The following is a 14,375-nucleotide window of genomic DNA, read 5'->3' as shown; positions in this document are numbered from 1 at the left end:
TGCCATTGTGGATTTTAATTTTTTTTGGGCGCTATATATTTTGTCAGCTGGGCTGTGCAGCCTGCCCTGTGCTGAAGCAGTGAAGCCTGAAGGAAGACAAGAACATAAGAAGAAGAACTGAAGAAAGAAGAAGAAAGAAAAGAAGTTAGAAGAAGAAAGAAAAGAAGTTAGAAGAAGAACAGAGTGAAGGTGCAGAACTAAAGTAAGTATACTCTTTATTATGTTCCTTTGTAAATAAAGAGAAGGAATCCCATTCTCATCCCTGTGTTTGTGTGGATTTGCTCTGGTGTCCTGCCATTTTACAAAGAAATGTGTCTGCAGTATTTCTCCCTGGGCCTTTGCTGAAAATTGTTTTTGTTCCATCAGAAGTAAAATTGACAGGCATTTGAATTTCAGACTTCATACTCTTCAGAAAATACATAGTAACACAACCTTTTATTCTAGCAATTTTCTAAGTTTATAAGATGAATATTTTAAATTTGTCCTTATTTTTGGGACTGTATTACCCCATTATTGTCTTTGTCCAGGTTTTTTGTGCTAAGGTTGACAGCTATGGCAAGAACTGAATTCACTGAATATGTTTGAGGGCTGTATTCCCTCATTACTGGGTTTGTCCAGGTGTTTTGTGCTAAGAGGTTGACAGCTATGGTGAGAACTGAATTTATTAAATGATAGCCATTTAAGTTTCAGTCTTCCGCTCTTTCACAAAGCAGCTGATTTGGCATAGTGGTATGTTGCTCTGTCTGTTTTGCACAGGGACCTTGGCAAACTGTATGGTGGTAACACAGAATTTTTCTTTCACAAAGCAGGTGATTTGGCATAGTGGTATGTTGCTCTGACTCTGGTGGTAACACAGCATTTTATTCCAGCAACTTTCCAAGATTATACAAGCAATGTTTAATGTGTCCCTGGTTTTTGGGTTTTTGACCCCCCTCCCCCAATAAATTTGGCTTTTTCCAGATTTCTTGTGTTGCGAAATTGAGATGCAGTTGAGTATTCAGTAGATTTTACAAGGAGCTGAGAGCTGCTGGGGAAGAGAAGTTTAGTGCTGCTTATGCTAAGTCAGCTTGCATTGTTAATAGCACAACAGGTTGTGTACTTGCTTTTGATGCAGAAGGTTGTTGGTTCTACTCCCACAAGGGGTGAATGCTGCCGTACTGAAAAAGTTAAGATACTAATTATGAGCCTGTTATCAGTTTGCTATCCATTTCCTATTGCAATATTACTAGCTTATCATTTTTAATGTAATATAGGCAATGTATTCCTCAGGGGCATCAGACACTTTATTTTTCGATGAAACCATGAAATATCAAGGTGTTTGCTAGCAGCAACCTCTTCATTAGTTACAGATTTATTTAATGTGGAATTATTTAGATGACTTTTTTACTTCTTCAGAGAGTGTGCATATTTACTGATAATGGTGGACTGTAGAATTGTGCATATTTACTGATAATGGTGGACTGTAGAATTTTGCATATTTACTGATAATGGTGGACTGTAGAAGTTTGAGTAGACTTTTATGATGGAAATGTTCTGAACTGGGCTGTTTTGTCATTATGGGTGCATGCATTTTGTTTCATTATTTACTGGAAAGATGTTCTGAATTGGGCAGTTCTGCCACTGGTAAAATGTATTTTCTTTGAATGTGGGTTTCAATGCTGTTTCAATGAATGTGAGTTTCAAGGGCAGAGAAGTTTTAATGCTAAGTTTGTTTATCAGATGTCTTAGTGTTTGTGCTGTAAAATGCAAAATAAAACGTTCAAATGAAGTCCAAATCATCATAGAAGTAAATCAGTATGCACATTTGTGTTTATGGTAAATGGAGTGAAATAGCCAAGTAATGGATCATTGGAATGGCTGCAGGGGGAGACCATGATTTTGTGAGGGGGAAGGGCGGCAAACTTAAAGACAGCCCCAGCTGAACTATACCTCCGAACTGTCCAGATTTTCAAAGAATGAATAGATTTTTGCTTCTTATTTTTGGTTTGTTCCTCATAAAATTTGTGGTTTTCTGGCAAATCATTTAGGAATTAAGTCACTAAATAATGACACACTGAGTTTCAGACTTCATAACCTTCAGAAAAATGCATGCTAAAGTAAGACCTGTTCTATCAACTGTCTCAGTTTATACAAGAGCAAGTTTTAGTACTGTTTATATGTTCCCCCAATATATTTGGCCTTGTCCAGATTTATTGCATTAACAGGTTGAGAGGTACATGCAAATAAATTGCTTTATAGAATTAGGCATAGCCAAACCTCTCAACTGTCCCTGATGTTGGCTCAAAATGTTGCTCTTCTTCCTAATAATCCCCCCGCAAATTAGTAATTTTGGAAGAAAACATGGAGGGTTTACAATTAAGAAATAACTGTAATAATCAGAGTTATAGATTACTTTTATTTCAGAAATGCATGTAGATTCTTTTATTTTGTCAACTGCTCAAGTTAGCAGTACTAATATTAAAGTGTCCCTTCTTTGACAGGTTCCCAGCTGTATTGTGTGGCTATTTTATATTTTTACATCACATTTTTGGTTCATTTTCATAAAATTGTGTTTTTTTTTTTGGCAAAATTGTGTTTTTTCTTTGGCAAATTAGTGACAAATCATTAAAGACTGAAGTTAGAAAATAATGACAGACATTTGAGTTTCAGATTTCATACCATTCAGAAAATTCATACTAATGCAAGACCTATTCTATTATCTTTCTAAGTTTATAAGAGCAATATTTAAAAATTGTCCTTATTTTTGGACCTTTGTCCCACTTCTTTGTATGGCTTTGTCCAGATTTCTTGCTCTGAGGTTGAGAGGTATGACAAATGTGTCAGGGCCATCACAGTCAGCCAGAGACATTTCAAATTGTGACATACTTCTTGCACTCCACTCCCCCATGTAGTGACTCTGGATGTGTCGAAGCAAGGCAAGGAGTAGTTATGCAGTGTAAATGTGCAGAGTATCCCCCCCATCCAAGGTAGACACAAGTACTAGAGTGGCTTTTCATCTGTCCTTGATTTTTGCAGAATGGTCTGGTTTCTGTCATATTTTTTGTACTGTTGATTTATGCTTATTACTCAAAGTGCCTGTTGCTCTGTGTTTAAGTAGCAATACTTTAATGACCATCAGGTAAGCTTGGCTGAGATCGTAAGATGCAAGTAAGCTTTAATAAGCATACTGTTAAAGAATTGCCAGCATTGAAAGTCTTTCTGTTGTTGCCATGTAGAGAATACTTAACTAGATATTGTATAAGCCTTGGGTATTGAAATGCATATGACAGTATTTGTAATAAAGGACAGATTACATTATTTTAAGAAGCTCATTACACTTGGAGACTTCCAGTCATCTCTGCAGGCTTTACCCGTAAACTAAACAGAATGCCAATTGTGTGGTCCATAACCTGTACAGTAATCCTTTTAAGCAATGTATCTTGAGCTTATTTCTTGTTTGCTTTTCATTTTTTACTTTGATCATGTTTTCCCCATGAAACAAGTAGATAGTTGTCAGGCAGCAGGTCTTTTTTTGGATAAGAAACATTTTTACAAGTGGGGGCATCAGACATTTCTACTTTCGGCATGTTACTTGGTACTTTAATAAAGCTGAATATAAATTATAATTAGAACTGCAGTGCAAGAACTGGTTTGAGCTGAGTGCTACTTGATTTTGACTGGCATTCCATTAATGTATTTAAAAAGTAATTTATTTTTTCATGCCTCACAACCTTTTTGTTTCCATCTAGATATTAAGTAAGCTGTCATGCAGCCAATGCATTGAAATATTTTTATTCTTCTACACTTCATTTTGTCTTGATTGGGCTCTCATAATGATGGTTTGGCACCCAGGGCAGTGTATTTAGTTAGTTGTTGTGGTTTTGAGCATAGTTCCTCCCCTTTTTAGTTGACCACACCCCTTCCCACTGACCCCACCCATTCAGCTGTCTCCTGCAGCCCCCCTTTGATTTGAAGTCACCAGCCGCCACTGATGAGCTCTCCAGTGCCCTGCTGAACCTTTCCATTCCCTGGATAAATTAAGGAAGATTTTAACCTTAAAATAATCTACTGAGTGAGCCCTAAGAAGCAAACAAGGTAAAGACTGAGGAAGACAGACCATAGTATCCAGTATGTCAGTGAGCTATAGAAGGAACAAGATGGAATATAATTTATGACCCTTTACCTTTAGAATGACCATTGTAACCTAAGTAGTGCCGTCTCAGGATGATATATAGATCTTAAAGTGATGAGGACTGAGAAAATCAAGAGGTGTCAAATAATATAACTTGCTGTAGCCATCTTTCTCTAAAGTTCTTAAAGGTAGGTTAGAGAGTGGGTGGCAACTGTCCAGTTCAAAGAGATCTAAAGAAATTTTCATAACAACTAATGTAACTAAAGTCTCTTTAAAGATGAAAATACCAAATCCTTATAGAAGACCGAATTTTCTGTAAAGTGACTGGATCTAGAAATACAAAGAAAGTAATACAAAGTTTACCAAGTAGCCTGCAGTATGTCAAATGGGGTATTAAAGCTATGTTTATGATATCCTCATAAGTACAGTCAAATGCTTGTCAATAGAAGTCCGAACACTCCAACTCCGGACCACAGGATTATACTATATAGATGATTTGGGGGAGGGTGCATCTAATTTTAGCAACTATGTCACAAAAGTTGTACATTCTGCTCATAAAGAGAGGAGTCTGTCTATGAACTGGAAATTTTCTCTTTAGATTCTGTGCTGCAGAAGACACAGTGAGCAAGGACATTGATTTATAATAAAAGATTGCTGACTTATAACCATTCAAACTAAAATCTCCTCAGAGAATATTTTCCGTCATATGTCCTCCACCACCATCTTGTGAAAACTATAAGACTATCTGACTGTTATGGTGGGTACGGAATGTATAGAAACTTGGCTGATTTGATACAGTACAAAGATAATGGATTGCTTATAAGCCAAGATTAAGCATCTTCGTCATCAGCATGACATTCCTGAAGGAGCTAGTCTAATAATGCAATTCTGATGATAATCAAAAGTAAATAGATTTCTCTAGAATCAAGCAGTGACCATGTCTGACTGCAGAAATAGTTAAATCGGCCTAGGTAACAGGGAATCCTTTAGAATTTAAATAGATACAGACAGCCCTATAGTTTATTCCACAGTGAAACTTTTAAGCAGTTTCTCACATAGAAGAAATGTTTCACTGTCAAAGCATGCAAATGATTGAAATAACTGGCCATACAAAATAATCCACAAGGACCCTTATGCACAGGCACATAGGAAAGCTAGTTGTATATACTGAAAATGGTGAACAATTCTAGAAGCAACATGATCTAGGGCAAACAAGTTAGCAATTTGTAGGCCCACAGCTCAGAAGTTTATATTGAAAAACTGCTCAAATGTAGTTCTGGAGCTGTATGTGACCAGTTTTGATATTTATAGAATGGTGATTTTCTAGACTTCATAAGTAAAAATCTGCACCATCAACAAGCATAGCCAAGTCACATTCTATGACATCTGTTATGCAGTCTTTCAATTCTCTTTCCTATGTACAGTGTCACAGTATCCCAATATATTCATATTTCAGAAACATAGAAATTAGATAAGTGAAAAGGGTAAAGATAATTAATCAAATAATCTAAAACAAGAATAGAAAGACTACAGAACACTTATTCTTTCCATTCAACTATCATCTTTGTACTCGATGCTAGTAAAACCAATAGTCTAATAGATCTTTATTTTATTTCTTTGACTTCTAAGTCCACTTTTTGGATATGTAAAACTGCCTCTGACCAGTGCGGGGCTACAAATGAAGAGGGTAGAGTAAAAGTGATGAGATGCAGAAATGATGAGGATAAGGGGGCAGGAGGTATATACCCAAGACATCAAGCTTCATTTTGCATGAACTCATGACCATTATTAAAGTTTCCAAAACCACTCTGAGGGTAGTGGGAGACAAACATGAGCTACGGACGAAAGACAGGATGCAATGCATATCATATTAAATTCTTAGAAAATGAGTTGTAAAATGCATTGGCTATAATTAATCGGTCCTACTGCAAAGCTCTTTCTCCTTCTGCCATTGACATAATTGCAGGTTCTCCAGTTGTCCTCTGCTGTCAACAGTAATGAGCCTTCAACTTTGCTTTACTCATAGCAATTACTTTAAGTTTGTGACTGTAGTCATTTTCTATCTGCTGAAAGTGGAAGGAAATCTTCTTACATACAAATGCCATTTTCATGTAGCAACTTGACAAGTTTTGCATCACAGTGCTTTTCAACTGTTGCCCTTCAAATTAATGCACATCTGGAATGTGGCAACTGTATTTCCAACACTTGCACTGCACATATAGCAAAAATGAATCCAAGACTTAATAGACGAGTTCAGTAATGAGTTGCACTGCATACATAAGCAAATCATGAAACACCTTCTTCAGGGAAACTTGCTCACACCTACACAGCATGGCTTTCGCCCTAAACATAGCACTACAATTGTCCTTATATGTTTCATTAATACTATTTCTCTAGCCAGAGACAATAATAAGCTGGTCTCCTGCCTATTCCTTGACCTGTCAAAAGCCTTTGATAAGGTCTCTCACCCTCTTCTACTGAGCGAAATGGCTAACCTAAACTTTTATGCTTCTATGGTTACCTGGTTTTCCAGCTATCTCACTGCCCATATGCAATCAGTGAGATAGTTCTCAGCTCTCTCCCCTCATCTTCTTGTCAAAATGGGTGCCCCCAAGGATCTATCCTTGGCCCATTACTTTTCAATATATTCACTAATCTTCTCTACACCTCCTGTCCACAGTCATCCCTTGTACAATACGCAGATGACTCTATGGTCATCACCATCGCTGATGCTCCCTCTGACCTTATCTCTGCAACTTGAGCATCTTTTAACTCTGCCGAATCCTGGCTCTGTGACAACCAGCTAATTTTTAACCCTAAAAAAATAAAACTCTTACTATTTCTTCCCAAGAACATCACCAACCTTAAATCAACATTTTCTGTACTGTCCCTCAATAACACTCCCATTAATGTTGAACCTAGTACAAAACTTCTAGGAGTAAAGATAGATGACAAACTCAAGTTTGATTTACATGTTAATAACTGAATTAAAAAGACAAACCAAAAACTTGGCCTTCTATATCGAAATAAAATTTTGTAACAGACCATGCAAAAATAACCCTCTCTCATGCATACCTCCTACCTAGCCTATTATATAGCTGCCAAATTCTTACAGATCTTAACTCCACACTACTAACTAAACTAGAATCTATCTGCAACAAGGTTGCCAGATTCGCTGTTCACCAAACTTCTAAATCACATCATTGTCTTTCACTAAGATACCTAAACTGGTTGGAATTACCTCACCAGTTTCTATTCTCTCTCAGCTACAAATAATTCAGTCAATACTACACCTTCAATCCTTCTGCCCTAGCCTATCTGCCTTCATCTCTCAATATTCCCCCACTAGGTCTCTATGTAGCTCTGACCTAAACTTGCTACAGATATACAAACCTAAGACTACAATTGGCTGCAACCTCTACAGCTACAATCCTACCATATCATGGAACAAATTACAACCAGAAATCAGGTCCCTCAAACATACAAACCAATTCAAAACAGCCACTAGAGAATTCCGACAAACTCACTGGTCCCACCTCTGAACTCCCTGAACCACCCTACCTTAATACAAGTCACTCCGCTACCTGTCCTCTTTTCCTTACTTAATCTGTCAGCTTCACTCTAGCCTCTTAAACATGTGCAATCATCAGAACTATAAATCATTTTAGCTCTTAACCTCTTTAAAGTCTCACTCTGCTTCTCCGCCTAACATTTTCACTTCTGATGTCACATATCTCATGAAATAACTACAAACACTGTGGAATTGTTTTCGCTATTTTATAAAAACTTTTTGTATTGAATAACTTCTTTCATTTATGCTTATTATGATTTTCCACTATTATTTTCTGTAAAACTGTGTTTCATTGTATGTATACATTGTAACCTGCTGACACTGTTAATTCTAAAATTGTAAAAACTGTGGAGCTTTTCTCCCCGGGCCTCCACTGAAAAAGGGCTACTCAGCTCAGTCGGACAAAACCGGTCAACAAATGTAAAATACATAATTAAAATAAAAAAACAAAATAAAATAAATTATCCAGTAATTTATATAGTTATTCATTTTTATTTTTCATATTTATTCATTCATTGTCAATTTCTAGTTCCTATACATGCACTTTCTGTCTCTCTCTCTCTCTCTCTCTATATATATATATATATATATCTATATATAGATATATATGTATATATATGTGTATATATATATATATATATATATATATATATGTATATACACACACACACACACACACACACATACACACACACACACACACACACACACACACATATACACACAAACATACATGCATACAATTTGACTGCAAGCATTTACACTTGCAGTACTGACCAGTCCTAATGAACGCGATCATTTGGCAAAACCCAAACAGGCAATTACAATCCTCCACATCATGCATTTGAGTACTAACAAGATAATAACAAAGATGGGCATGGAGAATGTAGTTGCCACTTATCCAGAACCTATAATCATGTAAAACAGTCATTAAAATCATTTCATGTAGAAAGCATCTGAAACTTTAAAACATTCAGATATAAGCTACAAAAGCACTGTAAATCGTATGGAATGTATTCAAAGCACTGCATAATACAATCTATTTTAAATCTTATTATAGTAACAGTCATAAGCTGCAGTGGTACAGCGGTAGCATTGTTGCCTCACAGCAAGAGGTTCTCCTGTTCGATTCTTGGCTGGAGTGCCTTCTGTGTGGAGTCTGCATGTCCTCCCCGCGGTCAAGTGGCCTCCGAAAGACATGTGTGAATGGGTGTGCCTTCGCTGAAGGTTGGGCATCAGGCTGGCAACTTGGCACCATAAAAATCTACTGCCAATCATTAGCGGACCGGAGTTCCGCTGTGGTGACCCCTAACCGGGAAAAGCCGAAAAGACAAGCATTATAGTAACAGTCATAGCAAGGAATTCTCTAAACTGACAGTACATATTCTATTTTCTTGTGAAGTTTCATTTTCTTGTTTTATAACAGCTATTTTTAGGCAATGTTACCTTATACATTTACCTTATTTATTTAGTCTGTTTCCTTCTTTTGAACTCTCCCGTTTAAACCATCTTTTCACTTTTGGAATGAATGGTAAACTTCTCTGACCATTCTTTTTTTAACATTTCCTTCAAATTACTACCATAATGCTTCCTCCTGCATATTTTATTTTCCTGTTAACTCCTCTGCCTACTCAAGTGTCTTTTGAAAGTACTGGCAACACAACACATATATGCATAGTCATTAGCCAAATATTTGATATGCTGAAAATCGTTTGTTGAATTTTCTATATCCGGTCCTCATTTACCTAGTTTCAATAATGTATGTCCCAAAATACATTCATTTTAAAATAGCAAATAAGCCACTTAAATCAAGCTTCTCATTTTGGTTCTATTACAGTTGGAAGAGACTAACAATAGAGGAAAAAAAAATATTTGTCTGCATTATCAATGCTTGATGCAGTCATATACTAAGGAATCCTTGCACTATTGAGAGAAAAATGACACTCTAACTTGTGTCATACTTCACTTTATAAAACAGGCAACTGATTCTAGAATATGCTAGTGTACACTTTATGTCAATTCTATTTCACTTTTATTAGAAAGCTATTTGGCCACTACCCAGCAAGTGGTGCTAGGCATACACTCATTTCTTATCATCGCTCACCATCCAGCAAATGCTGCATTTCTGAATTTATCATCTCTTTCATACCTGTTAACTAAATCTGTTCCACAGCCTCATTCTTCGACTTGTGCACAGTTACAAGCTGTAAATGATTTAAGATGTAAATGACTGCAGTGGCTGCTAGAGATGATTTTAAACTGGTACATATATGTTTGGTTAGATTCCTTCTGAGTCCCAGAAGAGACAAAAACAAACCTGATCATCTAATTGTCTGATTATTTGTATTTTAACACAATGAAGCACTACCCATTTCTAGGTTTCTTTATGTAAATAATGACTGGAAACAGACATATGTGCAATTTAGGTAGATAACTCCATTTCATCAATTATTATATAAAAATGCATTTAAAAAAGTGAATGAATGTCCTGCAAGTTCATATACATGCTAAATTTACAAATGGCAATGTCTGACAACTTGTCTTCATTTCCTTAGGGTGTTTTCATGCAGTAGAACGTAACATAACAGAACGGAACGGAACAGAACATAATAAATTATATAATAAAGGAATCACATTCTGGTCTGATTCTGCAATTTGTCCGTTCATATAACCTGACGCTCCCGGAATACTTGCATTACCATTTTGGGGGTTTGCACTAATACTTATTACTGATTTACAACAGAATCTTCACTTGCTTTTCAGTTCTATTAACCCTATATTTGTTTCGTATCCCTGTTTTTATTACTGGAAAATTTGCATTTATTATCAACATACTTGTATATACACAGATTTTTCTCGACATCATTGTACTCATTTTCTTTTAACAAACAGAGGAGTTTTTCTCTTCAGACCTAGTTAGTAAAAGTTCTTTGTCCAGTAGTTTTTTTTTTTTATTTGGCTATCAAAGTTGATAAATAAGTTACACATAAAAGGATAATGGTCAAAGATCCTTAGTAGTGGCTCCTAGAAATACTATTACTATGATAATATACAAGTAGATCTAGATTTAAGTTACATGTAGTTGGTATTATACAACTAGATCCAGATTTAAGTTACAGGCAGTTGGACTATGCTGCCTTCTAAGATCTTAAAATCAATTTATAATAAAAAAAAAAAAAACACAGAAGCAGCAGTGAAACAATCCACACTATAGTAACTAAAAATCTCCACAATGGGACAAAATCATATGGCTATTGAAATTAGGTCATTTATAAAGTTACTGCACTATACATAACATTTTTTTAACTTGTTGACTGGTAACATATTATTAGACTAAGGTGACATTCAGAATCTAGCCAAAATGTGAGTTTTCTTTTGACAGACACTGTATTTTGAACAAATTACTTTTGTCTATGGGGTTCCATCCTGTTGATATCTATTCCTTGCTTCATCTAGGAAGCTGAAACTTTTTGGGACATTACTTTTGAAAATTTCCCTTTACTGTCCAGATTTCTGTATGACATTAAGAAAATGTCTCACCTATATTGTCATTGGAATAAATTTCACTTTTCTAGTGATGGAAGGCAGCATAAAATGAAACAGTATTTCAGAATTGATTACATTGTTGAGTAGGACTTCAGAGACCTTTTCTTCTTTCTGTGAAAGGGATAAAAATGTTGACAACTGCATAGGGAAGAATACATTTGTGAATGGATTAGGATTTGGGATTATTTTGAAAAATGAAAATGACATTCTTCACTTAATTTCCAACTTTCCTAAAAATCGGAGTTTTAAGTGTGGGGAACAAGGGCACTCAGCTATCTAATGTAAACTATTGTGTACTACTACAAGTGAAGGACATTTTTTTGACTATTCTAGATGTGTTCATGCATGTAACACCAATGCTGCAGCTGTTGTTTCTACTACTTCTCAAATGAGTGTTCTGCCTTCTATATTTGATAATCATTGCATGAAAGGAAATGTCAGGTGCATGTCAATGGCTATTTTGTTACTGACAATGGTCTTGTTTTTACAGACAGCAAATGTGAATTAGATACTGTTACTGCTGTATTGTGTGAAAGGGCAGGTCAGGTGTATGTTGACAGCTGCCCTGCAACTGACAATGCTACTGTTTTTCCAGACACCAAAGCTGACTTAAATACTACTACTTTAAATTATTTAATGGGAAGGTCGGGTACATGTTGAAAGCTGTACTCTAAGTGATTCTACCTCTGTTACTGCAGAAGGTATTTGACTTACAAAATGACTGTCATACAAATAGCTCCCCAGATTTTATCTTCTAATATGTATGAAGATAGGGATTACTTTAATGAAGGGGATAGAGAAGGGAAAAAGGGGATGTATTGACTTAGGCAAACACAAGTGCTGTTCTGGAAACAGATTTAACAGTAGAAAATATAGAGTATGTAAGAGGAAAGAATGACAAAAAGGGTAAGGGATATTATTCTTTAGTCTCTCTGTTAATGTTTATAGTATTAAAAAATGAGTTATGTAGATTGATGGTGTTGCAGTAGTGTGCTTACTCAAGGTGTTACATATTAAGCAGATGTTTGTGTTATAAAACAAAAAGAGTATATTTAGGGCTGACCTGTGGATTGGAGTATCAGTTTGGATGCTTGTTCTTACATTGCAGTGTTGATAATTCCAATAATCAGATATGGCCTGTTACTATTAGCTTTTCTGGCTAAATTTTAGTCCAAGATGTTAGGATTTCAGGTGAAGCACCTACTAACATACAAGGCAGGGAATCTTTGTTTGAGGTGATATAACATTTTTGTTATGTTAAGCATGTGTATGGCTGCAATATGAGACATTAACTGAGACTAAGATTAAAGCCTTTCTGGTCTGCCCTTGGGATCTGAGTGCATATATTCATATGTACAAGGAAACGGATTAAATCTTATCATCTGCTTTTCAGGGGCGAAATACATGTGAGAAACAATGCTGGTGGCTTTTTCTGACCTTGTTTAATTTAGGTTGCATAGTGGACATATATTTCTTTAGTATATGTTTTATAGAACCTTCAGCTTAAAACTGATGCAGTGTTCTTACATATTCCTTTCTTATACAAAGAACAACTTGACTTTTGTTAGAGTTCATTAGAGCTTAGGAAGCAGCTGGCAAATGTTTCTTCTAATTATGCAACCTTGAAAAAAAATATGTATCCTGTATTTTATGGAACATGTATGTGCATGGAACATAGAGATAAGCTTGTTGAAAGTGAACACATAAACCATGTCAAGATATGAGAAGTGCTTTAAGCTATCCTCCCAACTACATCTGTTTACTCCTTTTATCTTGAAAACACGAATATGGCTTTTGTCACAGTTATGAAAACTTTAAACCTTGTATGTGTTTTTCTACTTTAGAAAATATAAAAAGGCTTGTATCTGAACATATAGTTGAATCTCTCTTTATAGTGAGATATTTCATATGATACTATTTTAATAAATAATGTATTTGCATCCAAAATCCTTGACAGTCTGGGTATTGAACTTAATAGCAGCATGATATTAGGTGTCAGCAAGTCTTCCATTTCAGCTAAGATAGTTGATAAGACCTCTGTTTTTAGAATGGGGAATGAAGTAAATAGGTATATATGTTCATGTGAAGAGTTGGGTATTATATATCATGAAAAGCAGAATGTTTATTCCAATTTATTTATTTGTTTGCCTTTTTTGACCAGGAAAGTATGACTGGGCTGAGCCCATTTCCAGAGGAGGCCTGTGTTGAAGCCTTCTTACATTTTGCCATAGCCAAAGCTTACTGATCATTTTTCTTAACATAATTACTTTGTTGATTTAGTGGCATGCTCATTCAGCTGTGCTACCTTAACCCCAATTACCACCCGTCCCCTCCTACTCTACATTTAAAATATTCCAACTCTACTTCTACACTTCCTCCAACCTATCTCTGCATCAAAATAATAAGAACATAACTCAATCACAGTTGCTCTACAATTAGAATCTATGACTCATTTACTTAAAGTGCTGTACCCAGCTTGCCCTTTTAGAAGTTATACTGCTGTAACTAGTCTTGCCCAGTAACATTTTACTGTACAAACTAATATCTTCAGCAAAATCTAACTTATGTATTATAAAAAAATGGCTCTTACTCAAACCCTATTATTGTGCCTCCTCAGCACATTTGCACTCTTTACCAACTATCGTACCTCCCAAATAAATGCAATTAATAGTCCTAGAAATCCATACTCCTACACCAGCAGTTATCAAGTCTATCAATCACCACAGCACCCACACTGTATCAGGAAACCTTCTTAGATTTTTTCAGTTACAGGTATCTTAAATCTAAGTATGTTACCATACAAAATCCAATAAAGCTGAAGCACAAATGCATTTGGCTACATACTTTCCTTCATAAATTTTCTACCCAAAAAATCAGTGAAAACATTCACCCAACCCCTGTCACCAAACAATAGAAAAACTTGCACAATAACAGCATAGTATTAAATTAGCCATTCTCTTTTCCTCTCCCATCCAGCAATTCCAGCCTTCTCTTCTAAAATATCAGTCTTATAAGTATATGCAATGCAATCCAAGACATACATGCTTGTTTTGCCACATATTCTCTAGACGTAATCATAGCTACAGAAACATTGCTGAAAAAAGACATAAATGACAATGAAATTACCCTACCTGGTGTCAGTATAAT

At 35.7% G+C, this 14,375-nt stretch overlaps 1 protein-coding gene across 5 annotated transcripts in view; it reads right to left on the bottom strand.

The window, feature by feature from the left end:
* STXBP5L (syntaxin binding protein 5L) overlaps window positions 1–14,375 on the bottom strand; it is a 4,174,867-nt gene that overhangs the window by 391,100 nt on the left and 3,769,392 nt on the right. The window lies entirely within an intron of this gene.

The sequence above is a fragment of the Protopterus annectens genome, chromosome 5.part0 (genome assembly GCF_019279795.1).
Source record: "Protopterus annectens isolate FY-2018-M chromosome 5.part0, PAN1.0, whole genome shotgun sequence".
NCBI lineage: Eukaryota > Metazoa > Chordata > Ceratodontiformes > Protopteridae > Protopterus > Protopterus annectens.
Note: the sequence above shows the minus strand (reverse complement) of the source record. Positions and strands in the feature narration are given on the sequence as shown.